The 21,125-nt window shown below is 31.5% G+C and overlaps 1 protein-coding gene across 7 annotated transcripts in view; it reads left to right on the top strand.

The window, feature by feature from the left end:
• Positions 1-21,125, top strand: part of PCDH9 (protocadherin 9) — a 1,054,104-nt gene that overhangs the window by 544,405 nt on the left and 488,574 nt on the right. The window lies entirely within an intron of this gene.

Genomic DNA, 21,125 nt, shown 5'->3' with positions numbered 1-21,125 from the left:
CTGAGACTAGTAAAGAATTCAAAACCTGATAATGAAAATTTGTCCTGAAGCAGAAATGTTATCTCTGAGAAAAATAAGAAAAAATTCCATATTTTAGAAAATTATATCCTTCTATTTTATATTTAATATGTGTACACCTATATAATATTTTAAACTCAATATAATATGCATTATTCCTATTTGAAAATATTTCTTTCCATGAAAATGAAAGTGGTAGGAAAGATTTTACATTATTGATTCTAGAAAATCATGTCCTTGATAATTACTGCTTGACTAATAGGATAGAATTATACAGAGATCATTTATCTATTTGAAAACAGAAATTCATTTTTAAGAAATGAAATATCATTTGCCCAAGTCAGAAGATCAGCCATTATAAGTAAATATTTATAATGTCATGCTATTGATGGTGGTAGTGGTCAGGGGAATATAATTAGCCAAATAATTTCCCCAAGAAGATATATATATACACACATTACATATTATATATGTATATATATAAATTATATATTGGAATAATCATTTCTATCAAGATAATCAAGCTAATAAAGAATACTTATTCATTTAGTGTACTTAGTTTAGTTTATAGAGAATATTTCTTTTTTTCTTTTCTTTTCTTTTAAATTATGTTGGGATAGAAAACATCAGAACAAAAGTGGAAAACTATGGGAAAGAAAAAAAAAACAGAAAAAAGAAGTGAACACATGTGTTGATTTACATTCAATCTCTTTAGTTCTTTCTTTAGTTGCAGATGGCATTTTCTGTCCAAAGTTTATTGGGATTGCTTTGGATCACTGAATTACTGAGAAGAACCAACCCTTTCATAGCTGATCATTGTACAAACTTGTTACTGTGTACAAGGTATTCCTGGTTCTGCTTGTTTTGCTCAGCATCACTTCATGTAAATCTTTTCAGGCTTTTCTGAAACCAACCAGTTTATCATTTCTTATAGAACAATATTCCATTCGTTACCTTCATATACCACAACTTTTTCAGGCATTCCCCAATGGATGGGAATTTACCTATTTTCCAGTTATTTGCCGCTACAAAAAGAATTGCCACATTTACATGTCTTTTTCCCTCATTTAAGATTTCCTTGGGTTACAGACCCAGTAATAGCACTGTTGGATCAAAGGGTGCACACACTTTTACAGCCCTTTGGGCATAGTTCCAAATTGCACTCCAGAATGGTTGGATCAGTTTATAATTCCACCAACAATATATTAGTGTCCTGATTTTCCCACATCCTCTCCACGATTTATCATTATCTTTTCTTGTCATTTTAACCAATTTGAGAGGTGTGAAATGGTGCCTCAGATTTGTTTTAATTTGCATTTCTCTAATTAATAATGATTTAGAACATTTTTTCATATAACTATAGATAGCTTTAATTTCACCATCTAAAAACTGTCTGTTCATACCCTTTGACCATTTATCAATGGGGGAATGATTTGTGTTCTTATAAATTTGATACAGTTCTTTATATATTTTAGAAATGAGAACTTTATCAGAAACACTGCCAATAATTTTCCCCAAGCTTTTCATTTCCCTTTTAATCTTATTTGTGTTGGTCTTGTTTGTGCAAAACCTTTTTAATTTAATGTAATCAAAGTTGTCCATTTTGCATTTCATAATGTTCTCTAGTTCTTCTCTAATTGGAAAGATTTTTTAAAGTACTGATACATAAATGTAGTAATGCAAAAAGCAGTTCCTCAGGAGGAATGTGACAGAGAAAAGTATACATCTTCCCTTAATAGAACTTAAGAGTTAAGATGTCATGTAAAGATGAAAAATATACCCCAAAATGGTGTCTCTTGATGACTCTTGGTCTTCTGGGAACAACATACCATTATCCACCATAAATTTGAAGGAGTAAAAAAGTAAAATGTGAGATTAATATCAAACATTAAGAAATATTTAATGGTTTCCCAAAGTTATCTTCTGTTTAATAGTGCTATCATATATTATTCCTCAGGAAAAAAAATTGAAGAGAAAATCAGGCAAAGAACTTATAGGATATATTTCTCTTTGATAAATTATAGATTTAGAAATAAAAATCCATTGTAACTGAACTTAAAATTATGAAATACAAAAGAATGATTCTATTTATCAAATAACTCATAAGAATTTTAAGAATTATACAAAGATTAGAAATACAAGATGTAATCTTCTAATCTACAAATAACAGATAACTAAATGCATAGATCAGCTCTTTATTTTTTTCCTTAAAATTAAGTGAGTTCTTGGAAACCAATAAAAATTTTATTATTTTTAGTGGCATAAGTAATACTTGACTGCAATCAGTATAGAAGTCAACCCATAAATAGTGGAGTACCACCAGCAATCTGAAATGCAGCAAGGTATATATTTATTTGTGATAGAAAATTAGGCTCTTTTAGTTGCTTACAGGAATTGAAAAGATTGGTGAATGTGCACTTGACCTGATAGAATCCCTGCTGTATGATTCTTTCTCTCTCCCCAGAGATGAAGAGATTGAAATAATTTAGGGACTGAGTTCTGGTACAGAAGAAAAAATCAAATTTGTAATTCTGAGTTTTAAATTTGGCTTCATTTCTGCCTTTGTTTGACATAAGCCCGACAGTGCTTTAATGCTATATTATTTGTGTATGTGTAATGTTAATAGTGAAACACTTCCTAGCTGTGCATTTGATTTTTTTTTCATAATCACTTTCCTCATTTGTGACATGGAGGTTTTTCACAATCACTTTCCTCATCTGTAACATGGAGGTTAACCTTGTGCTATATAGCAAGGTTCTTATGACAAAAACCTTTGTGAGCTACTCTTGAAATGTTAACTTTTTTGTTTATTTGGTTGGTTAAAGACGGTATCTAAAATGAAATGATGCTGCCTTGAACAGACATACTAGTTAGTGGTTGGAGACATAACTTAATTCAAACATTTTGGAAAATATTTTCAAATTTTGCAAGAAAACTTATAAAATGTTTATGTACACTTGGAACAGAGACCTACAATGTATTTTAAATCCCATTGAGATAATTTTTAGCAAGAAAAGAATGAACTATACAAAAATTATTCATTGTAACAATATTTTTTTTTTTCATTTTAAAACTTGTTGCTTAAAAAAAAAACAGACAAATAACTTTACATTCATTTATGGCAAACATATTCCTTACCTAGTGAATCTTCCCTTGTTAAAAATTTTTAAGTAATAAATAATTTCAATAAAACCAACCTATACCTCATCTGTACTGAACATATGAAAATTTATATCCCCAGAATTCACCACTTCTCTGCTTTAGGGAAGAGGATGCATTTTTTCATGTTTCTGGAGCTAGAATTAATCATTATACTCATGCAGAGGTTTATTTTTTATTATAAATATAATTTATTATCTTATAGACATTATTTATTCTAATTTCCTCATTCTCAGTTCTATTTAAGTCACACAAGTATTTCTTTCTCTGAATTAGTCTAATATGTTGTTTTTTATGACTCTATAGTATTATATTTTAAAATAATTTACCATATTTCATTGTCATTTCCCAATTAAAGTACACTTACATTGTTTCCTTAAATTGTGTTACAGATGTTTTCTACCAGAAAACAGTAGTACTATTTGTAAAATAAACCTCTATGTAAACTTTGTAAAAACTGTGTCACCTATATTCAAAAAATTGCTTAACAAATTATAATATATGAATATAATGGAATTTTGTTGGAATTGTTAAACTGGCGAAGCTAGGCTAAGATATTTTTTACATCAAGGAACATAATTATCAAAAGAAAAGAAAAGATGATTACACAGTAACTAGAAATATGAAATTTATTTCCTATAAATTTATCAATAAAATAAATAAACATTTAGAATAAATTCAAAATGTTACATAAATATTAGCTCCTGTAAATGGTGAATACAATATTTATATTATATATATTTTTTTTAATTAATATTTGCCAATCATGGGCTCTCCTGGAAGCTAATTTTTTTGCCACTCAATTTCCTTTTTTCTCTAATCATATATTGAAGGAATGAATTTCTTAAATAAGCTTTGTAGCTTTCAGAATTTTTCCAACCTGCCACCTACTTTTGATAAACATAGACATGTAGCTTCTTAAGGAAATTCTGCCATTTTTCCTTCAAAATACTTGAAAAAAATGACCAGGAAAAAAAAAAGGTTCTATAAAAGGTTTTATAAAAATGTTTAGCAAAATTTTTGTTCTATCCTTTGAAGGTAAAAGAATATTATAGAAATGAAAACAAAATTTTAAAAAGTAATATTATTGCCTTATTCTGTGTTGAGAACAGAAAGAAATTGTCTATTTGAATGAAGTAGAATAGTCACCATAAATTGCATGTACCCAATTATTGAGCCACAGAGACTGAATGAATTATTTTTATCTAAGAAAATTGTTTTGTTTTTCTGTTTGGTCTTTTATTTACTTAATTTAATTTATATTTTGATTGATACGAAATATGCTTTATATGTGTATCTTCATTACTAATAGTAACTTTTACAAAAAATTAGCAGGATAAATCACCTTTACTTTTGGACTCATTTCCCTTCTATCCCCGTTTCTAAACCCTCCCCATTTATTTTTAACAGCAGGTGCAATGGTTTGATGGTTTTCATTGCTTGGAAACTAGTTTCATTTCTTTGAAACAGTTTGTTGAGAAGGTCAGCTGGGTTCCATTGTACCAAGAGCATTGGCCCATGCTACAGTGCTCCTCTCTCTTTTTGACAAGCAAAAAGAAATGGGGCAGGGAAGGCAATCCTATTCCAAGATCAATCTCCACATCATCAATTGCTTCCATTCATCATGCTCCTGTCATAAAATGGGAGAGTGAACAGTTTCACGTGAACAACCTACATTTAGGGCTTATGGAAATACACAGTATGTCTATTGGAAGGAGAAAGGTCTAACACTTGAAAACCCAATCTATACTTAGCCTTGGCATTTGCCAAAGATTTATCTTGGTTATTGTATTCATTCTATAATGTGGGGAATTATAATACAACACTAGGAATAGAAAAAAAAATTACTATTCTATATTTAAGAGTATCAGTAAATTGAAGTAACTCAAAGAAAATATCTGGATTTCAAGGTAAATAAATCCTCTGGATCATTTTCTCAAAGTGTAATATGAGATGATATAGCTGCTCTATTGCAGTCACCTGGCACATGATCTAGTCAATTTCTAATTTTTGTGAAAAATCTGTCCATACTTCAGTAACCCTGCATTATCCATTTTCATTGGTACTTGAAAGGTTTGTGTTTTTTCCCCAAAAAATTTGTCCAAACCCCTTAGACTGTAGGACATGAAAAAGAAAATTAGTTTTTCCTAGAAAAATGAAGATAAATTTAAATTCAAATAGATCCATATTTTCTATATCTACAAATTTTGTTATTTTTGAGTGTTTACACTGTAAATTATCATTGCTTATAATAGTCCTATAGCCAATATTTTAAGTCTATAATCCTTTTTATCATAAGATCCCTTTGTTCACTCATTTTCAGTTGTATAAAACTGTTCTCCCTTCCTGGTCTTCTTGTCAAAAATATTTGAGTGATTTGCCTTTTCTTCTTAGGTCAATTTATAGAAGAGGAACTAAAACATACAGAGTTAATTGACTTGCCTAGGGTCACCCAGATAGTAACTGTCTGAGGCCAGATTTGAACTCATAAAGATGAGTGTTCCTAACTTTGGCCTGACACTTTATCCTCTGCCAACTCTTTCGATGGTTATTCTTGTTTCCCCGATGCTCTTTACCTTATTATTTCTTTCCTCTCTCCCACTTCTTTCCCCTATTTTTTGATATCTGATACCCACATTTTATCTTTTTATGTTTTAGATACCATTTTTATTTTATTGTTTGCTTTTATTCTCTTTTGTGAAACTCCTTTTCAGAATGCTTATTTCTTTCCACATTCCCCCCAAACTTATCAGAATTAGGTCTAGCATAATAATCCTAACCAGAAGGCAGCATTGAAAGAAAGAATAAGGCTACCTTCCATTATGTGTATGTTTTGTACTAAGCTTATAAAAATGGATTTTAAATGTCTCTTAAGCTATTAACTCAACAACTTAAAGAAACCAAGAAAGCATAGATCTGTAAAGTTGAGTATTATCCAGAGAAAACATTTCTAAGTTGCAGCCATTATTTTTTCATAAAAAAACCTGATATTTTTTATAGAAAGACAGCATTATTAGAAAGTTGAACAGGAGACATGCATAAAAATCACTTAATCACTAAGTCCCTCTAGATTTTTTAGAGAGGTAAAAAAATGAACTGAGCATGTATAATATTTCTTGAAACAGTACTATAGGGGCCTCATTACTAGTCATTTTATTACAATATTTCTCTCCCAGCATCATTGAAATCTCATTTAACAAAATGACAGAAATGCCTATTGCATCTCTTCCACTTCGACCCTCATTCCCTCTCCTTTTATGGAAATTAATTATAAGGCTAAAATATTTGATTTGAAATAAAAATAAATGTTATCATGAGTACATTCTATTTTGTTGAACTTTTGGTTCCATATTCAATGGAAGAAGAAATATCCTTTTGAACCAGTTTGAAATATAATTTCTATTTTTGGAGGTATGGTTCCTTGATTCTGTGCTAAAATAAGTCCTGATAAAATCCCAATCAGCTTTTGTTGCTATTGTAAGACCTATTTTTCTCCAGAGGGAAAAGTCTTGAAGTATTTATACTTAACTAAAATGAGAACTTATGAACTTGAAAACTGATGACTGGATAAATAAACCCAAAGTAAAAAATAAGTAAGACATATCTTCACTAAAGTGAAGTATAATAGGTAACTAATGGATGTTCATGATTTGAATCTTGAGTGAAACAGCATCTTAGCTAGTAAATGGAAATGAAATATGGCATGTGATGGGAGAAAAGCTTCATTAAAAAGTGACTAGTCATATTCCTGGAGTACTACAAGTGTAAGCTACCAGGTCTAGAGAGTAGCAAGTATGTTTGGACAAGAAATGGACAGATATGTGTGACATAACTAATGGTATCTTCATGAGAAAAAATATTTTCACTGTTTTAAAGAAAATGCTTTAAAATTGTGTGGGACGGGTGCTACCCCTTTCCCAAATTAATTAATCAGAGACATCTTCTGCTATAAAGAGAAAGAATTTATTTGGTCCCTATAGGGAAAGGCCCAGACACACACCTGGGAGCCATCCTAACTCCCACCATGTGCTCCTGGTACCTGGCCAGATGGAAGTAGAACACCTGGTGAAATAGGAAAAGACCCAAGCCTTTTCATTGGATAGACTAAAAGGACATCACCATCTTTGATCAGTAATCACCAATGTTGTCTGCTTCCCACAGGCCACGTCATTTCCTGTAACTTTTAGAGATCTGTCTAACCTTTTAGAGATCATGTGACTTCCCAGAGTCCTTCATACATCACAAAATCTGCATCACACAACCAAATAGACATGCACACTCTCATACCTAATACAGGTAAAACCTGTCCTGAAAGTCCAATGGGCTGCCTCTATTTCTGTCACTTGAGGTTGAATAACCTGTTAGGAATATTTCAGAGGGGATTTTTCTGTATTTATATATATATTAAGCTCAATAAGAATTTCTCTTTCCTCTTATCCTATTTCTCCTCCTTTCACTCCTCCTTCTTTTACTCCTCATTTTCCCTCAACTCCCCCTCTCTTTGAATAAGTACAAATTCTGAAAATGGTGAATCATCCTGAAATCATCTGCAGATTCAGACCATGTCCGAGTTAAGGGGCAAAGCTATATGGTGACACTATAATAGTGGGTAAGTTTCCTAGGGGAGCTAGCAACTTACAAGGGGAGAAGCAGGACCTTTTAGGGAAAGGTATGCTAAGCTTTCTAATTGTGCACATCAGTAATTCAACTGGTAGTCATGGTTGTACTGTTTATATAAGGTAGCCTTGAATGAGTTGACATTTACAACTTAACCTCCAAATTGTGTAAGGTAATAATGGTATTAGTTAAGGAGAGCTCTCTACAAGATAATTCTACAGGTCAGTTTGTTCCTGTAGTTCCTCACTGGGGACCACTCAGAGACTGGGCTGCTGCCAGGAACATGACTTTTTTGCTGGAGTCCATTCACTCCATCACTCTCTAAGGAAAATGTAGTGTCACCATCTATAGCACATTTTCTTTATATGTTAGGTAAATACATTTTTTTAAACAAATATTGTGATACATGAGCTAATAATGAACACTACTGTTGCAAAGCTCATTTAAAATACAATTTTTTTCCTTGAAAATTATAGTTAGTGTAGATCTTGAACATGAATTTGCAATAGGCAGCATGAGTAAAGGTAAGATATAAAGTTGGGAAATGAAGAAATGTGTTTTGAAAAACTTTTTGGTTTCTAATTTGGTTTTGATCTTGGAGTAAATGAAGGGAATTGATGCAGGATAAAGTGACTGGAAAAAAAAAGACTAAAGCCAGGTTGTGTTGAACCTTGAACTGCAGATGTTTGAGTATATTAGGAAATTTTAGGAGTGAAAATATGTGGTCATACCCATGTTTTAGAAAGAATAACATGGCAAGTGGTATGAAAAACAGTGGATTATAAGGGAAGAAACAAGAGATGTTTTTTGGAAGCAATTTTATTTTTTTAAAGTGACTTAACCAGGATATTTTATGTGTTGCAATAGTTTTTGTATTTCACATTCCTTGTTTTAACAGGGTATCTCACTGTTATAATTTACATGTAATCAGATTAGGTGTCGTGCACTCAATCTTGTAAGATTTTCCCCTTTCTCATCAAGGTACAATAGTTGCAAAGCTTCTGCTTATGGGATGTGATGCCTTTTATAGCTAAGAAGAAAATTGAAAATTAGCTGGCTCACCTGAGGATTTCAGGAATGACCTTAGCCTCATTAACCTTGTATCCTAACCAGATGGGATACTTCATTTGAAAATTAAAAATTAGTATTTCCCCAATTCTTTCACATATGATTACCATTAAGTGTTGACAAAAACAGTACTGAAAGTAATATATTGCTAACCTTATCAGTTTTATGCTGAAGAGTTTGCTATAGGGTTAGGTTACATTAGGCAATTTCCATGATCACCAGACATGGCACGATTGTACTGCTTCTTTGAAATGGGCTTAAAAATATCTTGAAAATAAGCCACAGGGAATTTGGGGGGGGGGGGGGCTTCTTTATATGTACAAAGAAAAAGATATCAAACTTTTTTTATAGTATTTTTGGTACATTGTTTTTTTCCTTAGGTTAGTCTTATATAAAATTTCAGGTCAGAGAAAGAGAAAAGGCATTATTAGGGGTCAAAATATATAAAAAAAGTTTCTGGTATTACTAGAAATCTGTGGTTGGATGTTTACATATAAATAAAAAATTTAAATATATTTATATCCTTAGGAATATAGGTTTTTAGGACTTAAACTGCTTGAAAATGTATTTTCAATTTTGAGAAGCACCAAATATTATAAACCAGCTTGACTTCTGGTTAACTCAAACATTCTTGGGTTTAATCATCCATTCCTAGCTAATTTGTAAAGCAGTTGCCTTAATGTATATCACTTAAAGCCAGTAAAGGTTGAGGTGGGGGGGAGGAGTTGTTTTAATCACTTGTGTTCTTTTCTTTTATGAGGATAGTTTCATTTTTAGTAAACACCTTAAAATAGATAGAAGCTATAACATTTCACACAGCCTTCAAAATTAAAAATAAGAAAGATTTGGTAACTTAATGAACTATTTTTTTTTCCCCCTAATCAATGAATATATATGGAGCTATTGTAGCTATTTGTAGTAATGTTAAACCATTGTACATGAGAAGTTGCATAATAAAAACAGCAGACTAATATTTAAGAATAAAACTGAATTTTTTATTATTGAGATATTGTGAAATGCTTAATTCAATGTCTAGCACTAAGTAGGCACTTAATAAATACGTATTACCCCCAATCCCATGTTTTATTGTGATATAAAATAGGCTGGGTTTTTTCTTAGATATCTTCATTATGGTGGCTTTCTTTAAATCATTTCCTTAATATTCAAGTTTAAAATGTATATGCATATTTTTTAAACTTTTGAAGAATATGTAACTAGGACAAAATTCTTAATGTATTCATACTGTGCTAAGATGCAGCTCTACTCTCATAAGAATTAAGTTATATTGGCATCTCTAAAGAAGTATTCCACAACTATTGAACCATGTATGAAATTACTATTTCAGGGAAAGATAATCAGTGATATTAATTCCAGAGATAATGCATTGTAAAATTCAGTAACACATCCCCAGTATAATCATTTCCTTATGTATGCTTATGATCCTGTTAGAATCAACCAAAAATTTCTTCATGGTTGCCACTGATTTCTTAAGATTAATCTATTTGTAAGATTTATTCTATAATATGGAAAATAATGTTAGATTCTTAGGAAGAAGAATGTATTTCTTCTATATTGCATAGTCTTGATTTCAAGATATCTAAAGAATAAATTAAATCAGTCATAACACATATTTTTCCCCTTGGTAAAAATAAAAAACCTAGGTACAAAAAGTAACATGAGGTATGTCACTAAGGAACTGTTTAATTACAAAAAAAGTTAGATTGTAAGAGTGCCTGCAGCAGATGAACATTCTGAATGTTTTAGAGATATCTAAAAAGTACTAAAAACTTAGAATAAGGCTTCCTCTATTGAAAAATTTGTATCATTAGAAGGAATCCTACCATCAATGCGATCATTAATCCATTGAATAATCAAAGATATGTAGGTAAATCAATTGGAGAATGGCTGAATAAATTGTGGTAAATGAATATTATGGAATATTATTGTTCTGTAAGAAATGACCAGCAGGATGACTTCAGAAAGGCCTGGAGAGACTTACATGAACTGATGCTGAGTGAAATGAGCAGGACCAGGAGATCGTTGTATACTTCAACAACAATACCGTATGATAATCAATTCTGATGGACGTGGCCATCTTCAACAATGAGATGAACCAAATCAGTTCCAATAGAGCGGTAATAAACTGAACCAGCTACACCCAGAGAAAAAACTCTAGGAGATGACTATGAACCACTCCATAGAATTCCCAATCTCTCTATTTTGGCCGCCTGCATTTTTGACTTCCTTCATAAGCTAACTATACACTATTTCAAAGTCTGATTCTTTTTGTACAGCAAAACAACTGTTTGGACATGTATACACATATTGTATTTAATTTACTTTAACATATTTAACATGTATTGGTCAACCTGCCATCTGGGAGAGGGAGATAAGGAGGGGACAAATTGGAACAAAAGGTTTGGCAATTGTCACTGTAAAATTACTCATGCATAAAAAAAATTACTCATGCATATATCTGGTAAATAAAAACTATTAAAAAAAATTTAATTAAAAAAAAAAAAAGATATGTAGGTAAAGGATGTGAACATTCTTATCCAAAATAATCTTTCCTTATTTTTCCTATTAAGAATCTGTTAAGAATCGCAAATACCAATTTTCTGTTAGTGATATTTATGTCATGAAAGAGTATCAGACAATCAGAACGAGACAGAGAGAGAAAAAGACAGAGACAGAGACATATGAGGGAAAATAATAACTTCAATATGAAGTTTTTTAAGTTTAAAAGCCAAACTACTAAGTGAAAAGGGAAAAAGATGACAAGAAAGGTAACAATATATCTTACATTATTTTGGTATCCCTAAAAGCATTAGATTAACATATATTTTTTTTAATTTTAATGAAATTAATTTAATAAGGACTAGTAGCTGAGACTTTAGCAAATAAAATGGAATTTTTCCCACTGATATCCATTTTTCTTCTCAGATGTTCTACAAAGTCATAGTACAAACTATTGTTTATCTTTATCTAGTACTATCATAGGTCTTAAGAATGATTCAGTGTTCCTCTGTCATTGCCCTTCCTTCAAGTATCTATAATATTATGGCTTCCTCAAATTTTGGTGGATCTGTGAGGTTCCAGTGTTTAGTAGCAACTCTCTCTGTCATATTAATCTCTCAGTGTGACACTGATAATCTGTACCTTCCTCACTGAAATGCACATATAGACCTCATTCTCATGATCTTTACCTGGTTTTCTCTAGGTGTCCCATCACTATCATAAGAACAATATTGCAAACCCAGGGTTACTTATCTGCCAGTTCTTACCTAGTACTTTCTACATCTTTGCCTTTAGATATGGCATACATGGTAAATCGAGAAGTAGGTAGAGAACTAGTTCTATTTCTATTAGCACACAAATTATTTAATTCTAAAACTGTATGTTAATAAGTGAAAAAAAGAAGTAATTATTCAACCAATTAAACTTGCCACTTTAGATTTTTCTTGATTTTTATTGATAAGGAAATTTAAAATTGGAATATTACTTGGTTCCTTAAACTGTCTTTCTTGTCTCTTAAACCTTACTTCTATTCCATTCCCCCTCACACTGATACTCTTCTATCCATTGAGATCCTGAAATTGGCCTTGATGTTCCTCATAAAGAAACTCCATTTCTTCAAATCATACATTTTCTTTGGTTACCCCCCATCCTCCACTTTTCCCCTTCCTCATCTCTCTTTACTTCCTTGACTTTTAAAAATCTCAACTAAAATCCCACTTTCTATAGGAGAACAAAACACTTTTCCTCCTCCACCTTAACACTAGTGTTTTCTGTCTGTTGACATTTCATATTGATCTTGTTTATATTTTTGTTTGTACATAGTTGTTTGCATTGTGTATTCCTCATGAAATTGCACATTTATTAGGCACATTTAGAAGTGCATGATAAACACATATTGATTAGGTAATAGGAAAGATTACTAATCCTTAATCTTTGTCCACAAATGTATTTGAGTAGAAAAAAGATATTCTTACTCGCCATTAAATCTTTTCATTGAGAAAAAAAAATCAATTAATCAATCAATCTTCATTCTCAAACACTTTTAGAAAGCAGAAATACTGAGGTCTTTAACAAATAATATGCTTTTTATTAATGTAAACATTGAATTTTATTTCTGTAGTCTGATGGTGGTTTTTGTGAGAAAAAATTGGACATTAATTTTTTCCATAAACCTGATTATAGTTAGATAAGATCTGAAGCAATTATTATGCAAGAATAAAGAAGTCAGTTAGGAAAAATATCTTCTACATTAACAAACCCCTATTTATTTTGATATTTAATTTTTTTTGTTTAGGTTTAAAAGTGGACTATAGGCACTCTGTTAACTACATCTATTCTAAAAGGGCACTCTTGAAGGCAAAGAAGTTGATTTCCTGAAATAATGGTGAATAGCAAGTAGGAATTATCCTATGTTTTCTCTTGGCTGGTCCATAATGTTCATGCCAAGATACTATGTTTTCACACTAGAGAGGAGTGGTTAATTTTTTGTCTTAGCTACCCTTATGGTGTACAGTATCAGAGAGGGAAAGCAATACTAAAATCAAATACACTTTATTTTGTAATTAGCATTTGTTTTGCTTAGTGTGAAAACCTTGTGGGCCATGTTCTTTGCCTCTAATTTTAATTAAGATTATTAAATTTTAATTAATTTTCCTTTAATCTTAATGATGCTAAAATATATAATTGTCTGGTCAGGGATGTCAATGATGTATGTATGGCTATAACTATGGTAAGGTTTAGAATGCTATTAAATGTTTCTTATAATCCACAAAACAATTCAATTTAAACAAATAATCATACCAGTATATATGTGATTTTAAGGATATACATTTCCCCTTCAAGGATGGAGATTACAGCCTAATCATATTAGTATCCTTTGTGTTACTTGTCTATATCCTCCCATCTATTTGCAGTCTACTAATGAGCTAGATAAATTTCTTGACATCTTTTGTATTGTTTTGATACCAACATGGAAACAGATAATATACATAAATTGAAGAATTATTTTGTAACTGAAAAAACCCTGGTCATTATAATTTGGCCAGTTAATTATTGATCATGATCAGTCTCTCAGTATACCTACAAGGAATGTGAACAAATGGAAGCTAGTTTAGTTGGGTCTTATAGATGAGGATTAACCAACTAAATTTAAATAAAATTGAAAAAGACATCTTTTCCCAATTGTTCAGCCTTGCATTGCCAAGTTTCAATTGTGTGATTCTAGGACATGTAGTTGAGAAAAAAAAAAAAAAAAAAAAAAAGAGAGGCCTTCCAAGTATTCCTGGATCAACTGCTTATTTTTTTTTCCACCCTCTGGGAGAAGAGCTTTAATTCCTATTTAGTCCAGAAAATTTGGCAAACATATCCCAACCCCTAAACACCTCAGCAGACTAGACAAGTACTAATCCCTCATGATGAACCTCTACTAATGAAGACAGATTGTTTAAAGCTTTGAGTAAAACAATAGAGATTTAGGATCCTAGGGACATGGAGAGAAAACATAACATTATTTGTTTCAAAAAATATGCACCTTGCTTTAGTGCCTTATTTTTTCAAATAATTTACTCACTGTTTCACTTATTACCAATAACTCTGAAAAGTAGTTAAGGAAGATATTATAACTCCCACTTTATAGCTATGGAATTTGAAATTCAAAAACATAATTACCCAAGTAATTAGGGATAGTTGGGAGGTATTCAAATCCAGACCTCTGCTTCCTGCCCAGAAATCTTTCTATGATAACATACTTGCTCTAAGATATGAAGACCTACATGCCTTAGGTATTCCTGAGATGATTAGATTTTTTTTGTGTGTTATTAAAATTTGTCATAATGCAAAGTCAAGGATCATGTTTATTTGTTATTGAAGAAAAGTCATAATACAATCAATTATTTTACAAAGTCCTTAATTGTAATAAAGTGAAAAAATCAAACTGAAAGAACTGAGTAGTAGTCTCCCAATATTTTTCCCTTATAATAATAATAATAATAATAATAATAATAATAATAATAATACATTCCACGGGAGCCAAGATGGTGGAGAGGACACATGCATCTTTCTAAGCTCTTCCTTGCCCTGAGACTACTTCTTCCATGAAATAGCCTTGGAATTAATGTTTGACTGAAAAAACTACGAGTATTGGAGTAAACATTACCAACGGAAGATATCCTCAAAATTCGCCAGAAAAGGTCTGTTTTTACTCCTGGGCGGGGATAGTTAGACCAGGTGCAGACTGTAGGCAGGCAGCTCACTCTGAACAGATCTTAGGGGGGCAAGGGGGCAGAGTGTGGGGGTGTGGTCTCAGCCAGCAGAAAATTTGCGGGGAGAACTTTACCACAGTGTGGCTACTTTGCTCTGACACCAAGCCAGCAGATCAGCAGAGAAGCTATAAACACAGGGGTTAAAGATATAATCCCAAAAGCTAGAGTCTTGCAGGACCTATTTATATTGAAGCAGCAGATAGATGGAGATGATTAGGACAATCTACTAAAATTAAGAATTTTTTTTTTAATCTTATATTTTTTAGTATGGCATTGTTTTCCATTTCTCTATCCCAGTCCACTAAAGGAAAAAAATATCCTTAGCAGTGATGTATGTAAATAGATTTTGAGGAGTATGTGTGCTTTTGTACTATGACTGTTTATATTTGTTTCATTCCTATTCCCATATGGCTATTGAAAAGTTAACTAGAATTGGACTAGAAGTGAAGTAAAACAAGTAGCCTCCTAACATGTTGTTTGCTCAGCCATGCTTTCAGAACATGATGTGTCTTTTTTCTTTTTAAATAACTGTCCTAGAAGTTTAGAATTATGGTAAGAGTTACTTGGAGGTAATTTTGTGTAGGGCAAGGGTAGCTTATAGAATTGTAGTAACCTTGTATTTGGCCTAGCATCCTGGGGTATTACTCATATCCTTAAGAAATCCTGAGCTGGAACTTGACCAGCTAGGTGTCTTACCATCTGTCATTGAACCATACCCAATAATAATAATGTTTCAAGAAAAAAAAATTAAAAATAGAAAACGGGGAAGAAGAAGAAAAATGTATTCAAGATTGCAAGCACATTTAGAAATGAAAGTCTGAACATTGGTATAGTTACATATACAGACCACAATTGACACAGATTTGAACTGTTTGTTAGAAATTGAATTTTGAGCATTTAAAAGATCTGCTGTCAGCAACTAGAGCCACACTGGCAACCCACGGAAAAAAAATCCACATTTTTTAACAATTGATTTATAGTTTACTAAGCAAAAGAACATTGGGCTTTAGGAAAAAAATGTTATAAAACTGAAAAGTAATATGAACGACTCTGGTTTTTGGCAACCTTTTATCAACACTGCTAAGCCAAAACGGCATGCTGCCAAACCTCAAACTCTATTGCCATTATATCTAGAATAGATAAAAAAAATACTGTAACAGGAAAAAATAAGGGAAAGGCTGTATTACTGTATTATAATTATAGAGTAACAAAAAAAAATTGGAGAACTAGGAAAATGGGTTACACCTCTTTCATCTGATACAGTTATTAATTCATGGTATTTTTCTTCTTTTGTGAGATATAGAGTGAGTTCTAGTATAGCTTTCTATATGGCCAAATCACTTCAATTTTTTAATCCTTCAGTTTCAATAGGTCATTTCCAACAATAAAATTCCACAGTTCAATATATTCAGCTAAAGTTATCTCAGCTTATGAATCTTAAAAAAATAAAAACCAAAGAGTTTTATGTTAATCAAAAAGCATGTTGTTATATGTTGCTTTGAACTCTGTATGTATAAAAAAAATTCTTAGTAAAAAATGAATGGTAGCAAGATAGAATCTTTAACTAATAGTTATATTTTTTTCTTATGACACAGGAAATTGGATCCAATTCCTAGAAAATAAATGAGGCTGAAATCGTTTTTAAAAATTAGCTTTAAAATAATTTCTTAATTTTTCATATTAATATGTCAAATAATAACCAACATCAATGCATATTACATTATTTCCACATGGCTTCAGTGTACTTATTTACACTTTTCTTTGAATGTAGCTGTTTTGACTTTGTTATCTTTTTCCAAAATTATATTTTTATCTTCTCCATCACTATAGCGTTTTCTAATCATGTTCTTTTTTTTGTTATTTGCTCATTTTCCCCCACTCTATTTTTTGACATTTTGCTAATTCCGAAAGTCTGTACATTTTCAGTTCTTTTTAGGTAGCATGATCTAAGGAGAAATGTTATCTCTGTTCTCCTGGTATGTGATCTTGTTTGTAAAAGACCACAAGTACTCTTTCTACCTTAGAAGTGTAACCAGGATTCCTTATTCCCCTGTGCCTGCATAATCCCAGCAAAGGGTCCCTTGGAATCTACTTCTGACCATTTATGTCATCCTCTTACCATCTGTGCTCTGACATCTCTAGAAGCTGCCTCGGCAGATTCAGTTCCCCTAAAGTCTATTGCTGTCTTACGGGGAAGTAGCCTGTGCTGGATTATACTCTACTCTCATCCCAGACCTTTCCTGTTGTCTTTCTAAATTGTTAATTCTGCTACCCTATACTTTTTTTGAGGCATTATTTAAAAGTTCTTTGGAAGGGAATTTGGGAGAACTCACATGAGTTCCTACATTTATTCCATTATTTTAACCTTGTCTTCTGTACCAAAAGTCTTAATGCAAGTTTTGTGGTTAAATAACTTAAAATCACATTAAGACTTTTGAGACAACTTATAACATTTATATGGTATAAAATTTGATTTATTTATTGTGAACACCAAAACATTTATAACAGTACTTTTTGTAGCTCAAAGAATTGGAAATGAAGAAGATATCCACTGATTAGGAAATGGCTAAGAAAACTATGGTATGTAGATGTAATGAGATATTATTCTAGTGTGAAACAAAATAAATATGATGAATATTACAAAAGCAAGAAAAGACTTAATATTAATTACTGCAGAGGGAAGCAAACAGAAACCTGAAAATAGTATCTACAATAACTACAACTGATTAAATGTAAATAATAATAATAACCCCCCCCAAATCAAAAGTGAGTGTTTAAAAAATGAATTTAAAAAATGGTAAACAGGGCCCAAGCAAGAGTTATAAGATATAAGAGAGATCTATGACTGTGGAACACTGCATATACTTTCAGACGTTTTTGACATTTATTAGTTTTGCCAAATTTCTCCCCTTCTTTGCCCACTCCCTTTAAAGAAATCTTTTAAAATGCTGTTATATAGAATGCTTCTCTGCAAGGGATTACAGGTAGGGATTCTGGGAGAAATTTGGGTGATATAAAAACAAAATAATATCAATGTAATTTATTTTTTAATATCACCTAATCTCTCCATGTGTAAACTGATGCTAATAATCCTCATATCACTTAACTGATACACTTGTGAAGATCAAATGAAGAAACTGGTATGAACACTTTGTAAAGTAGTATGTAAATGTAAGCTCTCATTATAAAAGGATAGAAACTCTTAGTGGCTGAGCTAAAGGGCAGAGTTCTCTAAAATATAAATTTTTCATGGTTTACTTTACTGATATTTACCAAATAATTGGACTAGAGGTAGAGATTCCTCCCTGGAAAAATACATGTGGAGTAGGCAAAAGCATGGGGAAAAAATGAAAAATATATATAAGGGCTTTTAGGCAAATGTATAATTCACTATAATAATTCAGAAATACTGAAATTCACTTTTAGATTCTATAACAGTCATTTATCTGTAAAAGCATTCTCTTTAGCCACTGCCATCATCATCATCTTCATTACTATTATCATCATCATCATTATTATTATTGTGTCTCTTTAAGTTCTTCATATACAGAGTAATCCCCTGGTTGAGTCATTAGGAAACAATAATATTCTCCAGAGAACTCTGGCATTTACTGGAGGATTCATATGTGTCTGAAAATCTACAAAATGTAATTTTAAAAAGTGTAGACTCTATTAATTTTAACCATTTAAAAAAATCAGTAGTGCACTGTAGCTACAAGATGGAGCTACCCTGGAGCTATAATATAGGAAACCATTAGTTGGAGGACCACACAAAGGAAAAATGAAAAGAAAATAGAGTTGCAGAGAAAAGGAAATTTGGCTTCTATGGAGGAGGACATTTCTATTCTTATAATGGTTCGCCTTCTTACAGAAACCCTATAGTCTCAAGGTATTGTCAATGCTTAAGCACTCATCCAATACTTAGTTTTCTTCTCAACTAAGAAGAAAGAAATTAAAACTTTACTGGTAGAAAAAAATAGGATCAAAATCTAAAATGGACTTTATTGGATATTCAGCTCAGTGATCTCACTGCTGCTGGCTGAATATAGATTTAGAAAAAAAAAAGAAGAAGAAATAACATATTTTATTGTGTCTTTATTCATTTTGTTAATAATTTTCTAATTATATTTTAATATGCTGTGGGGTAAGTCTGACACCTGTAATCTAGTTTACCCTCACCTTCCATCCCTCATTTTTTAGATAAAGAAACTAAAGTTCAGTCACATAAGCAATATATTAGAGACTTTATTAGAATCCAACTCTTCTAAACCTTTAGCTCATGAATTTTCCACTCTCCCTTGCTACCTTCCAATAAGGTATTAAATATAGTTCAAATCCTGCCTTCAAAATTCACTATCTGTGAATTTTGAGCAAATAACTTGACCTCTCTCAGCTTTTGTTTTCTCATTGCTGAAATGGAGACAATAGTAGAACTCACGTCCCAAGGTTTTTGTGAAAATACAATAAAACACAGAAAGAAAAATCTTAGTCTTAAGGAGATATTAGCTATTATTATTTTTATTGTTATTATTTTATTGTTATTCTGACATTACATGTCTTTGGTAATGCCCTTTAAACCATTTCACAAGGACATGTCATCACTGATATTATACTGTATCCTCTCTTCCTATTGCCCTATGTGTAATGGGCATTTGTTATTTTAATTATTCTAAAATAATTGTTTGCCATGATTGGCAGTCATAGATTATTGCTAGAAGAATATGGTTATTATATTCAATTATTTATATTAGTATTCCTAATAAAACAAAATTAAACTTAAATGCACTGAAAGATGATTGAAACTGAAGCAGTTTTTATTCCTAGTGTTTTCTTGTACCTCAAAGGGAGGGAAAAGGAAAATTTCCTTAATGGAAGTCATAGAGGTAGCAGCAGCCACTGCAGTATAACATTTCTTCTGAATTGCCTCTTCTTTCTGTCTGATCTCAACTTTCATTTTGGTCATTCTCATCTATTTCAATTCACCAATTCAATGATTATTTATTCAGTGATTATATTGTATATAGAGTATTGAGCTGGAATTGAATTTGCCATTGAATTTATTAGAAAGTTGGATGTAGGGATATGTTCTAAAATGATATAAATAAATGCCTGTGTTTCTAGAATAGGGAATCTACATCTTATACAAAGTACTATTTACAGGAAATCAAAAGTTCAAAATCCACGAAAGAATTGAGCTCAATATTGCCCCTCTACTACTTCTGCAATTTCAACTTTGTGTTTTTCTCATTATTTTTTAATATCTCTCATTGTTGCCTGAGTTTGGGCTGTGATCAGACTATTTTCTTCTTCCCTTGACTTTAATATAAGTACTCAGTGTCTCACTATAATCCTATTTTGAGCTCAAAAATGTCATGAGCCACATGAAAAATGCTCTATTGTCCTCATGGTTTGGATATGAGGAGAAATCATCCTTTTCATAAAAATAAAATTTTTAAAAATCCCACACAATTTGTGTTATTTTATTTTTGCTTTTAATTTTACTGAATAAGTCAATATTTAAAACCAATCAAAGAAAATTAGAGAGGAATGTCTGGGGGCATTGACACAACTAATGCCATCAATGTCTGAATAGATAGATATATTCCAGAAAAAAAGAAAATGGGGGCGGAGTAACAATAAAACTTGTTAAGAATTTTCCAACTATTAAGAAAGATCAGATATGTACACCAGTAACTATATTCAAAATAGAAAAACAAATACCTTTGTAGTCCATCCTCTGAAATCATTTGGGTTCAAACAAAAATAGGCTAATATAATGGCATTGTAACTTACCTTGATAGCTCATTTGCTCGTATCCACATAATTAATAACTTTTGATATTAGCTAGTATCTGTTAGTTAATAATTAATTTATGAGATTATGCAATGTGGTCAGGTACTCCTGGGTTTTTTAGGAACTCAATGGAAAAGACTAAGACTGGCAATGGGAAACACGGCAGCAATTATGTTTTGATTAGTCAGAGAG

Source organism: Sminthopsis crassicaudata, chromosome 3 (genome assembly GCF_048593235.1).
Source record: "Sminthopsis crassicaudata isolate SCR6 chromosome 3, ASM4859323v1, whole genome shotgun sequence".
NCBI classification, from domain to species: Eukaryota; Metazoa; Chordata; class Mammalia; order Dasyuromorphia; family Dasyuridae; genus Sminthopsis; species Sminthopsis crassicaudata.
This window is presented reverse-complemented; position numbering and strand designations above follow the sequence as displayed.